This window comes from Triturus cristatus, chromosome 5_1 (assembly GCF_964204655.1).
Source record: "Triturus cristatus chromosome 5_1, aTriCri1.1, whole genome shotgun sequence".
Classification (NCBI taxonomy): domain Eukaryota; kingdom Metazoa; phylum Chordata; class Amphibia; order Caudata; family Salamandridae; genus Triturus; species Triturus cristatus.
Genome location: NC_140587.1, coordinates 43,539,478 through 43,555,923, shown reverse-complemented (window position 1 = coordinate 43,555,923; position 16,446 = coordinate 43,539,478). Strand labels below are relative to the sequence as shown.

Below are 16,446 nucleotides of genomic sequence, written 5' to 3'. Positions count from 1 at the left end.
CCTTTGTGGCTCCTGATGGACTCCATAGCGCTGTGCTGTAAGCGTAAGAGCGCAGTGAAAGGAATTCAGGTTTAGAATGTTGAGTTTGCGGTTACATGCAGAAGAATAAAGACCTGTTATACTAAGCTCCGTGTGTGGCGTAGTCAATGACGAGTATCTGGGCTGGGAGGACGCTACAAGTCATCACTCTACTCCTTACATCTCTCAACGACAGTCTCTTCTGACTCTCTCACCCGTCATGCCACTGCCAGCCATCACTTTTTCCATCTCTCATATCTCTTTCCAGCATTCTCTCTTCCTACTCTTTCATCCCTCGGGCCTCTCTCGCGACAGTCGCTTCTCACCCTCTCTATTTCTTTCTTTACTGTTCCCTTCACAATACAAGGGGGAGAAAATTCCCACAATGTAGTCTCTTCCAGATGTTATGGTATGAAGCAGCGGTCAAAGTGCATTAAAAAAGTATGGAAACTGTGATGCTGCATGCAATGGGAGCTGGGTCAGTAGGCGTGGGGGCGAGGTCAAAGCGGTGGCTTAAAAAACAAAATGGTTTCTTTGGGTTTTCACTGCCAGGTAGCTATATATAAAATAAAGTGCAGCTTAAATGAAAAATATCTTTTTTTTAAGTTGTTACTCAGTGGAAAATGATTATAGTACAATATGAAACCTCTATTAGTTCATGCCCTGCAGGGTCTGTGTGTAACCAGAAAGCCACAGAATTAACACCCTTATGCATCAAGCCAAAATCCAGTCGGTAAAATACCGATTCGTTAATAGCTCCCGGTATTGCGTGAAAAATACCCAATCCCAATGCATCAACCCAAAACCCGAGCAAATAACGATTCGCTAAATAAATAACCTCGAACATACCGAATCGCTAATACCCAAAATGCTAATTTACCGATTCGCTATATACCGAATTAGCAATTACCGAAATCACTATTAGCTCCCGGAAATTGCCAATAGCAAATAACGAATCGCACCCCAATGCAACAAAACTCGCTAATAACGAAAATCCCAAAAATCGCTATTTTGCCAGAGCTAAATAAGGGGCATCAAAACCTGGAGGTAAAGTTACAAAAAAAAAAAAAAAGATGAGGATAAATTCTTCCTACATGTGCAAATGATTGAGGCAATCACTAAACCCTTAAATGTGGCCCAGGAGACCCTGTTGGCTCCCACAAAATGGCTGCCCTCTACGTGCTTGCAAGGAGGATGCAGATCAATGCAGCAGGACAGCGCAGGAGAAGGGTCCAGGAGCGAGTGTTCAGACTGCGCATAACCTTGCTCGGCCAGAATGAGGACGAGGTGTACCAGAAGTATCGCCTCAATCGCGCTATGATCATGCGCCTGATTGCAGACCTGGAACCATTACTGCAGCACCAGACACACAGGACAAATGCTATCCCTGCGCACGTTCAGGTCCTATGCAGCCTGCACCTACTGGCCTCAGGGAGTTTCCAGGGGGTAATTGCGGTGGCCGGAGGTGTTTCGCAAAGCGCACTGTCACGCTTCTTCAAGAAATTCCTAGATGCCATGCTGACAATGCTCCACACACACATCAGCTTCCCCACAACCCCACAGCAGTTGGACCGCACCAAACAGGCATTCTACCAGGTGGCCCAATTTCCACATGTGATTGGATGCATCGACTGCACGCATATCCCCATATGTCCTCCGTCAGCAAATGAGTACCTATTCCGGAACCGCAAGTCATACCACTCGATCAACGTGCAGGTTGTGTGCGATGCCAACAACATCATAACGGACCTAGTGGCACAATTCCCAGGGAGCACACACGACTCATACATCTTCCGCAACAGTGGAATGCACAGGCGACTAATCAATGGAGAATTCGGAGAGGGACTCCTGTTAGGTACGTAGAAATACGCTTCCCCACACCAACACCACACATGTATGTACATCACCAATGCTAAGTCTATGCTTCTATCTTCTAGGTGACAGTGCTTACGCCCTGCGGGAATACATACTCACCCCATACCTAAATCCAGCAACCCCGCAGGAACATCGCTACAACACTGCACACATCAGCACGAGGAATGTGATAGAGCGGACTTTTGGGATTCTCAAGAGCCGCTTCCGTATCCTCCACAAGACTGGCGGCGCCATGCTATACCAACCAGACACATGCTGTCGAATAATTGCTGTATGTGCAATGCTGCACAACATTGCCACCAGAAGGGGGATACCCATGGAGGTGGACAGGGGTGACGACCACCAGGCTGACCAACCACCCGCCCAACGACGACCGGCACACATCCCAAACACAGCAGAGGGCCATAGGAGGCGGACATACATAATGCAAAATCATTTTTGACCCTGGGTAAAATGAGACATTACAAGTTGGTGTTGGGTGCAACTGTTTAATGCACAGTAGCACTGAGGATTGTGCAACAGAACTAGCATTGTGAATCATGCTCCGATTGCATACATGTAAATAAAAGTTGCCTTAAAGTCAGGCCTGTGCAAACACAATAATTGGATGGCCATGGTTGCTCCACCATGGACCTGCAGCATGTCCAAATTTCTAGTGGCGCTTGCCACGTACACCAAGCCTACGCTCAGGTGCATCCAAAGCCTCACCACGGCCTGTCCCCGTGGAGGCACGCGAACTGCGGTGCCTGGTGCTGGCCTCTGCCAGTGACACGCTGCTGACACTGGAGGCAGCCTCACTGGTGTCATCCCCTCCCAATGCTGCAGCACTGCATGTGCTGCTCTGAAGTTGTTCCACAGCAGTGGTGATGTGTCCCAGTGACTTGGCCACATCACCGCAGAAGTGCCCAAGGTCCACCTGCAGGGAGACTGTGCGGCGTGCCAACACAGCGGTGCAGTTGCTGTGCCGTTGTATGGCCTTGGTAGCGGCGGCGGAACGCAACATTAGCTGCCGGTTACTCCTCCTCTGGGACTCATGGCCCTCCCTGATGGCACGGGTGAGCTCACGTACCTCCTCCCTGAGCTGAGCATTGCCATCAGCAACCGCAGTGGTCTGGTCCCTGACCGCCGTGCCCATGTCCCTGACCGCGGAGCCCATGTCGGTGACTGCTGCAGACATGGCGCGCATCTCCCTCGCTAGGCGCACGATATTGCAGCTGATGCTAGCCACATGTCTTCCCTGCAGGTTCTGTGTACGCAGCATCCTCTCCTCGATTGCAGAGGTTGTTGGGACATCCTGGTCTGCTGAGGAGACGGAACTGCGACGGGCCCTGTGACGCCGTGCGTGTCTTGAGCCTCCAGGTGGTGCAGCAGGTGGTGTGGATGTGCGCTGCGTGGGTGCCAATTGCGGGGGGGGGGGTTGCCATCTCCTGCAAGGGCGCAACTTGGTGCCTGTGCCTCTGCGGTATTGTGGCTGTACTAGCTGCAGGCTGTTTTGCTGGTGGCGTTGCTTGTGGCGCAGGTGCTGGTGCCTTGGCTTGTGGCACTGGTGCTGGTGCCGTTGATTGTGGCGCTGGTGGAGGTGGTGCTGGTGGGGTGGCAGGTGTTGGCGGTGCGTGCGCATCCTGCGCTGTCTCCTGGTCTGACTCCACGGGTGTCTCAGAAATGATCAGCTGGTCGCTGTCGTCAGAGTCCCCAGGTGATGCATCTGTGTGTGAAACAGTGCATGATTAGTGGGATGATTACACCTACATAGTGTTGTACCCATTAATGTCCCTCTGTGGTCCAACAAATGAACAGTCTACAGCCATGTACAAAATATGTGGTGTATGCTCATAGGATTTACGCCTGTACATGCACTCTGGGCTGACTAGACTACAACTCCCAAGATGCAGTAGTGTCATGTGTGGAGCAGTCTGTGCCAGAGCTGCAGACACAGTGAGATTGGGCTGGGGGCATGGGTATGGATTTACGCTATGCTGGGTGTGGCACAGGCATGCATCTTACCTTGGGCACTTGTGGCTGCGCCGGACGTGTCCATCTGGGTCACCCCCACGACGGCTTCCCGCTCTATCGTCCCTTCCACAAGGTCCTCCAGGGCTGTGTTGGATGGTGCAGTGGATGTTCCGCCTCCAGTCCTTCTTGCCTCCCGGAGCCTCTCAGCAATCCTCTCTTTGGCGCGCTTCCGCAGGTCATACCACCGTTTTTTAAGGTCGTCGATGCTGCGGGTAGTGACGCCAACCGCATTGACCCTCTCACGGATGCGCTGCCAGATGCGCCGCTTCTCTGTCTCAGGCACCTTGAGGGACAGCTTGCCAAAGAGGCGGTCGTGTTTGCTGGACACTCCCTCGATGAGGTACTCCAGCTCCCTGTCCGAAAACTTCTTCTTGCGCTTGCGTGCAGATTCTGCGCTGGATGGCACTTCCTGCGACATGATGGATGTCTGATGTGAATGGCAGAATCTGTGTGGCCTCACTCTGCACAGCCTGTCCTTCTTTCCAGCTCCTGTCTGCTCCTCTGTCGAGGCTATGTGGGTGGGGCAGCAGTATTTCCTGGTTGGTGATGTCATCAGCCCGTTCCCGGAGCGACGCGGCAATTTGCGATTTCGCTATTACCGATTCGGTAATAGCTAACTCGGTATTACCGAACTCGCTATTAGCCAAATCGGTATTACCGAACTCGCTATTTGCTAGTGAGGCCGTTTGCGTGCCCCGCTATTAAGGAATCGGTAAATTTAGCGATTTTTAAGGAATCGCTAAATTTCACCGAATCTGTTGATGCATGCCAATTACCGATTCCTTAATGGCGATTCCTTATTTTTCGCTATTAAGGAATCGGTATTAGTTTGGTTGATGCATATGCCCCTAAATCTTGATTGGTGCAGTGGAGAATAGTGATTTGTGTATTTTTAGTGCTATGAAGTTACAGCCTGTGACAGAAAGCACTGGGAATGTCTGTCATTATTTTAAACTTACATTACACACAGTATAAGATGGACTGCTACAAAATGTGTAAAAAGGTTTAAGATGAAATGGTGTTTTAAAGAATAGATTTCAGTAATTCCCACACTGTGCGTAATGGAATTTATTTACATAACTGTCCCTTCAACACCTCATAAGGGGTAGTAGGTGCTATTATATAAATACAATTAGAATTGAAAGCATATACTTCACAGCTCAGTTGTTAACTGTTTGCACTACCACTCAAAAAGAATACATATTTGTCATCAGGAAGGGATTTAATCAATTAAAGTTAGTACTGGCTCACAATCATCCTTTACATTTACAGATCACCCTTTACATTTGTGGATTAACTCGTTGCATACATTTGCATTTCTTTCAGGCAAGCAGGCACCCTGGCAGGAAGGCTTCTTTAGCTGTCTGCCCGGCTTCGGTTTCACAGCACAGGAGACTCACTGAATGACACTTCAGCTGAAGCAGTTAAACTATCAGAATTAACTGTCCCAGGGCAGTTGCCTTTTTACAAAAAAGTTGGGGCATGGTTTTTCAAAAATCAAAAAAGTATGAGCACGTCGTGACCCTCCGATCCCACCCACTTCGACCTCTGTATAGAGGTACTTTTAAAGCAAAAATCTTCCTAGCACTACGTCTGGTAAATTCATATTGATAAAGAAAGTAGAGTTATTAATTGAAACGCCAGGCTTTTTATTGTTTCAAACGATGCCAAAGAGGGCTGCTATTTTAGGTTGAGAGGAAGAGAATTCCAGAGCTTAGCAGGGGCTGTTGAAAAAGCAAGGCTTTAAGTGGGCCGGGTCTCGATGGGTCTCAGATCCCTCAGGAATGAAAAACTGGCTTTGAAACGGGTCCATCTGTGGCCCTCTATTCATGCCCTTAACTTTACAGGCAAAACACTGTCCGTTGTCATTAACGATGGCAACATGTCAACAATGCAGCCCCTTTTGTTTCACATTTTACTTCTATGGCATTCCCTATGATTCTGTGCTTTTTCCAGATGTTGTGTTTCTCTAGTTTTTCCGCCTGATATATGACTGTTGTGCAGGAATGCTGTGACTCGAATCACCTCTAGGCGTCAGGGTGAGCTTTTTTTGTTGGGGTGGGAGTTTTATGTAGCGCGAACTCTACCCAAAGGTACTTTACATGAGCACCAGTTGGATTCCAGATGGACACATTCATTTTGTTAGGCCCGGGAAGATGAAGTGATTTGCCCGGAATCACAGTATGGCAAGGGTCCCTGCTGTGACTCGAGCCCGGATCCCCCGCTCCGGGTCGACCGCTCTAGTTCCAGCTGTGAGTGGGTGTTAATGATGGGGCCCGAATGTGAGGTCTGGAGCTGAGGGTGAAGGCAATGCCAGTTTCTCACAGTGCCTGTCGGAGCGTCTTAAAAGTGGAGAGACTACACGCACATCCAATCTTTGGCCTCTCTGCAGAGCGCACACTGATGGCCACATATGTGCCAAATGTAATTAAGTGAGTGAAGGAACACCGTGCCAAAGAAAGGAATAGAAAATGCAGTGCTTATAGGTAGGGTGACCAACCGTTCGTTATTTTAGTGTGATGTCTGTAAGGCGTCCGTAATTTGGGGTTCCCAAATTACGGACGCCTTACAGACATCATACTAAAATCAAATTGGGGAATTTCAGGAAGGTATGCTGTTCCCCTGTGACTGTGAGAGGCCCCATGAGTTTAAAAGATTTCACTCAGCAGCCCCTCCCGGACCTCGCGCAGACTGTGGACTGAGGCTGCCTGCAGCGGCCCCTCCCGGACCTCGCGCAGACTGTGGAGTGGCCCATTGTCATTCTGAGACCGCAGCCGATTATCACAGATAGAAGGCCGATGGGCCCTATTGCAGTGACAGCTTGTTGTGTGCACATCTCGATTGCAGAAAGGGCCTGATGTCACTTTGCAAAGTTGCGCGCATACTGAAAAACTGTGAAGTGCAGGATTGTCTCAACCTTATTTTGACTTGTACTTATTTTGGTTCTCTATTTACTTATATACCTCCTCTGATATGTCTGTAAAACCGTATGTTTTGTCCCAAATTTTTAACATGAATTTTGACATTCTGTCCTGAATTGTTGTCCTGAATTTTTACACTGACAGTCCTGAATTTGCACCCATGCCAGTTGGTCGCCCTACTTATAGGAGAGTGGGTGGGTCGTGAGTGGGTGAAGCACCTGCAAGAGAGAGTGTAAAGCCGTGGCGTGTGAGATACCTTGATGGAGGATTTCAGAACTATGACGGGAGAAAAAAGGCGCAGGTGCCTGAGAGCGAGAGACTGCAGAGAGCAGTGTGAGATGGAGAGAGGAGAGAATGACACACTGCAAAGACCACCCCCCTTCCATCTACCTTAGTTATGTTTAATTTATAGTGTCATATTTTCAGAATTGAAACATTTTCAATTCTAATGATTTTCAATAAAATAATTGCTTTTACTTGATTCTGCTTACAAACATTGGCAAGGCCAATGGGTTGGGCTTGTTTTAGCCATGTTTGTTGTATACGTCTGGAGCCACTCAAATAAATGCATAGTGTGTGAAGGGCAGGGTTTTAGGGCCAGATGTACGACGGTTTTTAGTGTGCGCAAACGGGTTTTAGACCCGTTTGCGCACGCTACAAACCTTGGGCCCATGTACAAAACCTATTTTGCAAGTCGCTAATTAATTAGAGATTCACAAAATAGGTTTTGCGGCTCGCTATTAGGAAGGGGTGTTCCCTTCCTAATAGCGACTCATGAGCCATGTATGAATGTTTTGTGACTGCAATTGCGGATGCAAAACACTCGCAAATTACCACCTACTTCAAGTAGGTGGTAATACATTCGTAAATGGAAAGGAGTCCCCAGGGGACCCCTCTCCCTTTGCAAATGCATCGAAAATATTTTTTAAGAGGAGCTGCCCTTAAAAGAGGAAACAAAAACGTTTTTTTTTTTTTTTTAACGCATCCTATTTTTCTTTAAGGAAAACGAGCTGCATTTAAAAAAGAAAAGCTGCTTTATTTAAAAGCAATCCCAGACATGGTGGTCTGCTGAGCCCAGCAGGCCACCATCCCTGGGAGGGCCTGTCATTCCCAATGGGCTCCCAAAATGTGAGTGCCTCATTAATATTCATGAGCCTTGCATTTTGGGACCCGATTGGTAATCGCAATCAGTGTCTCTGACACTATTGTACATAGTAAATTGCGAGTCGCAATTTACTAGGGTCATACATCTGGCCCTTAGTTTATATGTTTTAAGCCACGCCCTAATTACATAAGTAAAGCTACTTGGAAAGGATTTCTTCTTATACTCTCACGCTTTTATCCCCCCCATGCTCCTTGTATCCCATTTAAATTCCTGCGAAAATGGTGTGTGGCCCGGGACACCTACCAGGAAGTGGAACATACGGAAGAAATGGATTGGCTGATCGGAAAGTGCGTGAGGGACACGGCATCTGAGTTTTGGCAGCCAGGTTAAGTTTGAATACAGAAGGCACGTCGCAGTGCCCAGTGGGTAATGTGAAGTAAATGTGCTTATAAAGCACAGTGAAACATGTGAGAATCAAGGGCGCCCTCCAGTGGCCGGGTCTCGCTATTTATTTTATTGGCAGGGCACATTCATTCTACAAATGGATTGGTCGCTGTCGTGTCGCCATTGCCTGTCCTGACTTGTCCCAGGGTCAGGCATGGCTGGAAGGGGAAGGGGAGCAGCTGCGGGATGGAAGCGGCAGTTTGCGCTTAGACAGGAACGAATAAAGAGGTGTTCCATAGCGCAGCCGGTGTCCGTGTATTTTCTGGGGCACGGGACAGGAAACTGGCAACGAGGGTGGGATCGAGCAACCCCCCTCCACCGTTGAAAGGTAAAAACAGAGCGCGCGCTGCCGCGAGTAAATGCAGAGCGCCCCTGCTGATGAAACATAGCGCGAGTGACAGACAGCGCATCCACGCGGTCCGTAATTGGAAGGTGCACCTGAGGACTGTATCCCAAGAACAGAACCTTGTCAGAAACAGCGCGTGAAAACAAGGGTAAGTCTAATAAGAATACCCCTGTGAAGAAGTGAGGTATGCATGCATGAGTCCATTTTGGCGGCCATTTTGAAGTCAGGCACCTGTATTAGCCAAGCTTAGTCCCAACACGGCGGCCATCTAGAAGTCAGACAACACGTTTTAAAAAATCTCAATAAGGCCTGCCAAAGACATACTGAGCCTCACAAACGCCTCTAAAGTCCACTGGAGCCACACTATACCTCACCATGTCAGATCCTGACTCTTTGCAGCAAGCCGTGCCCGGCCCGCACACAATGCCCCGCCGCCCGGACAGATACTCATGGGAGTATCATACTTACGCCCTCCTGAGCCACTACCGCTGACGTCCGGAAATAGCATGGGCCCTGCATGGAAGAATTGGCTTGAGGACTTTGAAGATTTTATGAAAGGGTCACAGGTCCGTGACTAACCAACAACTCATTGCCCTACACAATCTTGTAGGTAAAGACATCGGACAAATTATCAAAGACCTACCGCCGGCAAACGCTTCATCCTATGAAAGCGTGAAAGAAGCTCTGAATAAGAAGTTCCTTCACAAGTGAAATCTAGACTATGAGCGCTACACGTTCAACCTCGCGTCTCAGGAGCGAGACGAACCCATGGGTAACTTCATCTCCCACCTCAAGCGTCTAGCCCGCCATTTTTGATGCAGGTCAGACATCGTCAACAAGTTCCCAAAGCTGTTCAATGGTCTAGGGAAGCTCGCCCACTTCAAAGTCAAGCTGCACATCAACGAGCAAGTGACACCAGTGGCACAGCACCACAGGAAAGTACCCTTTCACCTACAAGAGGCGGTAGATGATGAACTCCAAGACCTATTGAAAGCAGACATCATTGAAAGATCAACTGGACCCACTCCATGGGTGTCCCCGGTAGTGGTCGTACTCAAGAGAGGCCAAGACAACAAAGTACGCCTGTGCGTAGACATGCGAGCTCCGAATACAGCCATCGAACGGGAGTTACACCCCGGACCTCACATCAGTGATATGATCACACGCCTAAACAACGGAGCAACAGTCTTTTCAAAACTAGATCTCAACAAGGGCTATCATCAGCTTGTGCTGCACATACGATCACGCTACATCACTACATTCACAACACACCAAGGACTTTTCCGATATAAACGCCTCAACTTTGGGATTTCCTCTGCTGCCGAGATCTTCCAGGAGGCTGTCAGACGAGTGATACAAGACATTCCGAATGCCTTTAACTACAGCGACGACATCTTGGTGTTCGGAGAGACCCAGAAAGATCATGACAAAGCACTGGATCGGGTGTGTCACGCTTTACTCAACGCCAATCTCACATTCAATCAGGACAAGTGTGAATTCCATAAGTCGACCCTCAAGTTCTACGGCCACATCTTCTCAAAGGAGGGCATGAGACCTGACCCCGACAAGATATCTGCACTCTCGGACACTCCACAGCTGCATGACGTCAGTGATGTTCGCTCATTCCTGGGGATGGCCAGCTACTGCGCCTGTTACATCAAAGATTACGCCACAATCAGCTACCCTCTCAGAGAACTAACTCGACGAGGGCAAAGTTTTCAGTGGTCAGCTGCGTGTGACTCAGCTTTCAACACAATCAAGGCAGCAGTGAGTTCAGCCATCAACCTTGCGTATTTCAACCCCAAACGGAAAACCGAAATCACAGTAGACGCCAGCCCCGTTGGGCTAGGAGCGATTCTGGCACAATATGATGACGAAGCTGACCAACGCCACATCGTCGCTTACGCCAGATGCAGCCTTACTGACACAGAAAAAGCATATTCCCAACCGGAAAAAGAAAGCCTGGCAGTCGTATGGGCGTGTGAGCATTTTCACCTCTTCATGTATGGCAAGCTCTTCACACTCATCACTGACCACCAGGCATTGATCACCATCTTTGGGAACCCCAGAGCGAAGATGCCTCCACGGATTGAAAGATGGGGCATCCGCCTACAGGATTATACGTACACCATTATCCACAAACCGGGGAAAGCGGAGAATCCGGAAGATTACATTTCACGGTATCCCCAAGCTCAGACGCGGGTACGTCACTCTGTGGCTGAAGAATATCTCCACTTCGTCATCGGCCAAGCTTGCCCACCCGCTGTTCCACTTGAGGCTATCATCGATGCATCAGCAAACGATGTCACATCATGCATCGTGTTCGCACTGACTCATGGCGACATCTAGAAGAACGAAACACGAGTGACGCCGTCAACATGCAAGAACTCACGGCATGCAAACACATCAAAGATGAGCTCTCCATCAGTGACAATGGCCTACTATTCAGAGACCGGAGAATTGTCATCCCCAACCAGCTGCGACAGGGAACTGTAAATCTGGCACATGAAAGACACCGAGGGGTGGTAGCCACGAAGACAGCGCTGCGAGAGCGCATCTGGTTCCCTTCTCTTGACCAGATGGTGAAGACCACACTACGAGACTGCCCACACTGTCAACTAGTAGGGCGAGAAGATTCACATGCCCCCCTGCAGATGTCGGAACTACCTGACAGTGTCCGGCAACACCTAGCTGTAGACTTCTTTGGCCCGCTGAAGTCGGGGAAGTACATCATCGTCATCATGGACGAATATTCTCGCTTCCCCATCGCTCATTAGATTTCATCCACCAAAGCGACCACTGTCATACCTGCAATTGATGAAGCATTTGCCGCATGGGGCATCCCCACAGTGGTGAAGACGGACAATGGTCCACCATTCAATGGACCAGAATTCGCAAAATTCGCGAGACACCTCAATCGTAAAATCACTCCCTTGTGGCCCCAAGAAAACTCGATGGTAGAGCGATTCATGGCCACCATCAAAAAGACAATGCAGCAAGCTGAACTAACTCACCGTGATATTCAGACAGCACTAAATGAAGTACTACGAGCATAGAGGACCACACCACACAGTACCACAAATCAATGTCCAGCTACCCTGATGCTCGGGCGGGTCCCTCGCACACGGATACCAACCGCAGACGCTGTCACACAGTCCAGAATCACGACTTCCGACCACGAGACCCTGGTAAACCTGGATCGGACCAAGAAGGCGAGGATGAAAGAATATGCAGACCACCGCAGACATGCCAAGATGTCAGACATCAGAGAAGGAGACTGGGTGCTGGTAAGACAAGAAAGGAAATCCAAAGCAGACAGCCGTTACCACGATCGTCCACTACAAGTAATGAGAAGAAAAGGGACCATGATTACAGCCGAGGCTGAAGGCAAAAGAATGACCAGGAATGTGTCACACTTCAAGAGGTGCAACCCGACAGCCTACACGTGGGCTCGTAGACCTGACTGGGACACAGACGTGTCAAGTCAAGAAGAGAGCAGCCACGTAGAAACCCATACGAATACCGGAGACCTGTGAAGGGAGAAGAGAACGTCCTCCCAGTCAATTACAATCCAACCGACCGAGAAGGGAACTTCGAAAGTCCATTCGACTCATTGAAGAGCTCTGAGAAAGACATTGAACTTTCAAAGTACAAAAGGGGGAGATGTCGTGTCGCCATTGCTTGTCCTGACTTGTCCCAGGGTCAGGCATGGCCGAGAGGGGAAGGGGAGGAGCAGCGGGATGGAAGCGGCAGTTCGCGCTTAGACAGGAACGAATAAAGAGGTGTTCCATAGCGCAGCCGGTGTCTGTGTATTTTCTGGGGCGTGGGACAGGAAAGTTGCTAGGCCCCCCCGCAAAGGCATGGAGGTCTATAGAGTGAATTCTCGTGTGAGTTCAATCCCTAGCTAGGGTTCAGAGGTTAAAGTAAGAGGTGTTCCCATTAATGACCACAAGTTGCTGAAATCTTGAGCGCTCCTGGGCCCTAAACAGATCCTGAAATGCAGTCTGTTGTTCTGGTGTGAACACTCCCCGCAGACACGAGAGCGCAGGTGCAGACACTGGGGGCCAAATTTATAAAATTGTCACGCAGCGCAGCAAGACAACGTGCTGCGCTGCGTGACAGGGAGAGAGCGGGAAAGCGCCATATTTACTAAGGTCTGATGCATTCCTCCTCTCTGCCTGTACTGGCCCACTGAGTGCTGCCTGACGCCAACAGTCAGCCTTGCACCAAGGTGCAAGGGTGCCTTCGCTACAGGCAGGATTGTTTTTGTGCAGGAAGGGACACCTGAATCCTCAGAGGCATTTTCCTCTTTCTGTGTAGAATGCAGTACATGTAGCAAGAGGAATAACGAGGATGAATAAAGATATTTCTCCTCGTTACACCTCACTTGGGAAAGCGTACCATTTTGACACATTCCCAGGGTTACAAATCTTTGTCAATCCGGGAATGCGCCAAAATCCATAGGTGGAGCATGAGATCGACCACGCGCGACCCTTAGAACGCCTTCCCACCGCAGAGTAACACAAGGCAGCGATTTGCGCAACCTTGCGTTACTCTGGATTAATTAAGCTGCACAAATCCACTCAAGGTGGTTTGCGTGGCTTAGTAATTCTCACTTAAGCCCATGCGTTGCCTTGCGTGATGCACGAGCAGCGCATGGGTTTAGTAAATCTGCCCCCCGATAATTAGAGGCTGTGAGTTAGGCCGTGATTGGTGCTGTGTGCATCAGGCCAGCAGCCAAGAGCCACGGCCTACATACTTTTAACATTCACTTTTTTCTTGAGAGAAAGCAAAACATGACACCATATAATTCCTTTGACCAGTCACCTATATAAGGCGGCCAACTCTCTGCCACACATGGCCTTTGGCTATGCGTGGCAAGGGGTTTGCCTCAGGGCCTGGGCACCCTATTCCCTACAGGCAGCCAATCCCACACTGAAGGGCATGCACAGCGTGGGGTTGTCCGCTAGATTCCTAAACCACATATTACCCCTTTAATTTTTTTTTTTTTACCTGTCGCATGTGGTACCTCGATGCTGTAAAATTATTATTTGTTTTTTAATTGCATCACCCCAAAAAGGCCAGGGGGTCTGGTTACCACTACCCTGCCCCCTTTCATTTTGATGACACAGAGACCAAGTCCCCAAGTCCTAAAATTAGGGCCACAACATTTCTCTTCATGTTGCAGCCATCAATTCGCACTACTCGGTCCTGCTGGGCTCCCGTGGAACTGGCCAATCAGAATTATTTTTTTGTTTTCCTGTGGGACTCCTGCGGTACAAGATATCTAGACATTTTGATCCTCAGTTTCTCTAAAACGCTGAGCACATTTTCACCAAATCATAAAAAACACGCTTTCTGAGTAAAGATCTAGCTTTCTTCTGAATGGGGTTAATCCCGTTCAGTCATTTTGGCTGTAGTGTTGTCTAAAGTTCCTATAGGAAACAGCATGGGGAAAATGTGTTGTGGGACCCTGTTTTTTTCGGCCCCCCCTTGATGGATCACCCGAAACGGTGATTGCACCACTGACATTTCTGTCTCAATTTGGCCCACACCCCATCTAGTGAGAGGATCTGATTGACATGTTTGAATATTATGTTGAGAGGTACATATGGGCAGATATTAAATTCATGGATTGCTTGGTCACAGGGAAAGTTTATATTGTGAAACCTGGGCCGCCAATTCTGGGGTGGTTTCATCAACATGAATTATGCCTAATAGTCAATCCCTAGCTCCAATAAGAGTAACGCTTTTAAGGATATGAGTCAGAAGGACATTTTATCAAGTGCCAAGGGCGACTTTGTAGGGGAATATGGAGTCCATCAAGGAGTATGTTCATATGACTCTCTTGAAACAAGGGGCCATCCCTGTAGACAGTAGCGGCTCGTGGAGGGAGTTTGGTGGGGCAGTGAGGCGGGGCGGGGCGGGGTGGGGAAATGTAAACACCGGAATATGGCTGAACGGAGGTAAGTACACATTTAAATTAATAAAATGAATTCCTTTGCGCGCGCTGCATCGCATTTTGCGATGCAGCGCGCGCAACGAAATTCGTTTTTATTAATTTAAATGTGTACTTACCTCCGTTCCTCCATATTCCGGTGTTTACATTTCCCCGCCCCGCCTCACTGCCCCACCGAACTCCCTCCACGAGCCGCTACTGCCTGTAGAACACAAAGGGCCTCGTTAACGAGTGTTTGACGCAGGTCGGTGCTGTAAGTCACTTTGCTGCAATCCCCTGCATCAGAAGGGAAGGGCAGGAATGCGTCATATTTCTGATATACAGAGTATTCCTGTTCTTTCCCACTGCACTGGCACCATTGTGGCTGCCTTACGCCAACTCAGGCACCCTTGCATTATGGTGCAAGAGTGTCTGCATTGTAAGAATGATTGTTTTTGTGTAGGAAGGTACACCTTACTGCACAAAAACAATCAATGGAGGTGTTTTACTCCTTCTATGCATGCTGCAGAATGCAGCACACAAAGAAATAGGAAAAAACTAGGAGAAATAAAGTTATTTCTCCTCATTATGCCCCCCCCCCGGGGAGGCGTAGACTTTTGACACATTCCTAGGTTTACAAGTCGTTGTAAATTTGGGAATGCATCAAAGTCCATGGGTGTTGCGTGAGAACATCAAGCTTAATGCCCATGGAATGCCTCTTTGACACAGAGTATGGTAGAGCAATGACTTGCACTGCTTTGTTTTACTCCATATCTACAAGGCCATGAAAAGCCACTCAAAGTGATTTTGCGCGGCCTCGTAGACATGGGTCTGCACTCTGCACCGCTGGTGTGTCCAAAAAACGATGCACAGGCGGTGCAATGGGTTTGTAAATAGGCCCCAAAGTGTGCAGGGTCCCCATGGTTCAGAGAGGTGAAGTTAGAGAAATGTTAAAACATATGATACAACAGGGGGTCATGGAACCAAATTGAGCTGAAGAGTGCCTCTCTCCAGTGGTTCTTATGAAAAAGATGATGGGGCCCGGGGTTTTGTGTGAACCTGTATTCTCTAAACCAGAACATTCCCTTTCCCAAATATAACTAAGATGTTGTTTTTGCTTAAGAACAGTGAGGGCTTCTCGACATTGGATCTGAGGAGTGCTTACCATCAGATTTAGTTACATTTGTAGTTGGAAATGCTGACAGCTTTTAACACCACAGAGGGAGTGTTTCCGTTTACCGTACTGCCCGTTGGGTTGGCCTCTGCTGTCAGCATCTTTCCTTGCATGGTGACTGAGATCTTGTTAGAGAAAGAACATGTCATTTTCTGACAGGATGATGTTTAGATCTCTAGGAAGAGTGTTGGGGTCCTTAACATGATGCAGAAGTGAGTTCTGGACAAATTAGAAACAGCTGCTATAACCCTGTGCAAAGAGAAATGCAGATGTTTGGAGAAGGGGATTGAATTCTTGGGTATTTTATGTCAGGCCAAGGAGTTTTGCAGAAAGTGGACCTGTTCATTGCCATTATACATGTTTATACTCCTAGTGTTTAGGGTCAGCTTCGTTTTTGTATGGGCTTAGTTGAATACTATACAAAATTTGCTCAGGAGTTTGCATACAAAACAGAAATTCTGCACATTTTGTTTAAACAACGGAGATCATTGTTGTGAGAGGAAGTACAACAGAGAGCTTGTTTGTCACTTCCTGTTTCTTCCTGCCCACTACTTCCTTAATCTCCCTATACAAAGAGTCCTAGTCCATGGTACCATTTTATCTGTGTGCTCA

The 16,446-nt window shown here is 48.5% G+C and overlaps 1 protein-coding gene across 1 annotated transcript in view; it reads right to left on the bottom strand.

Moving 5' to 3' along the window:
- Positions 1-16,446, bottom strand: part of LOC146830113 (cytochrome P450 11B, mitochondrial-like) — a 146,972-nt gene that overhangs the window by 18,330 nt on the left and 112,196 nt on the right. The window lies entirely within an intron of this gene.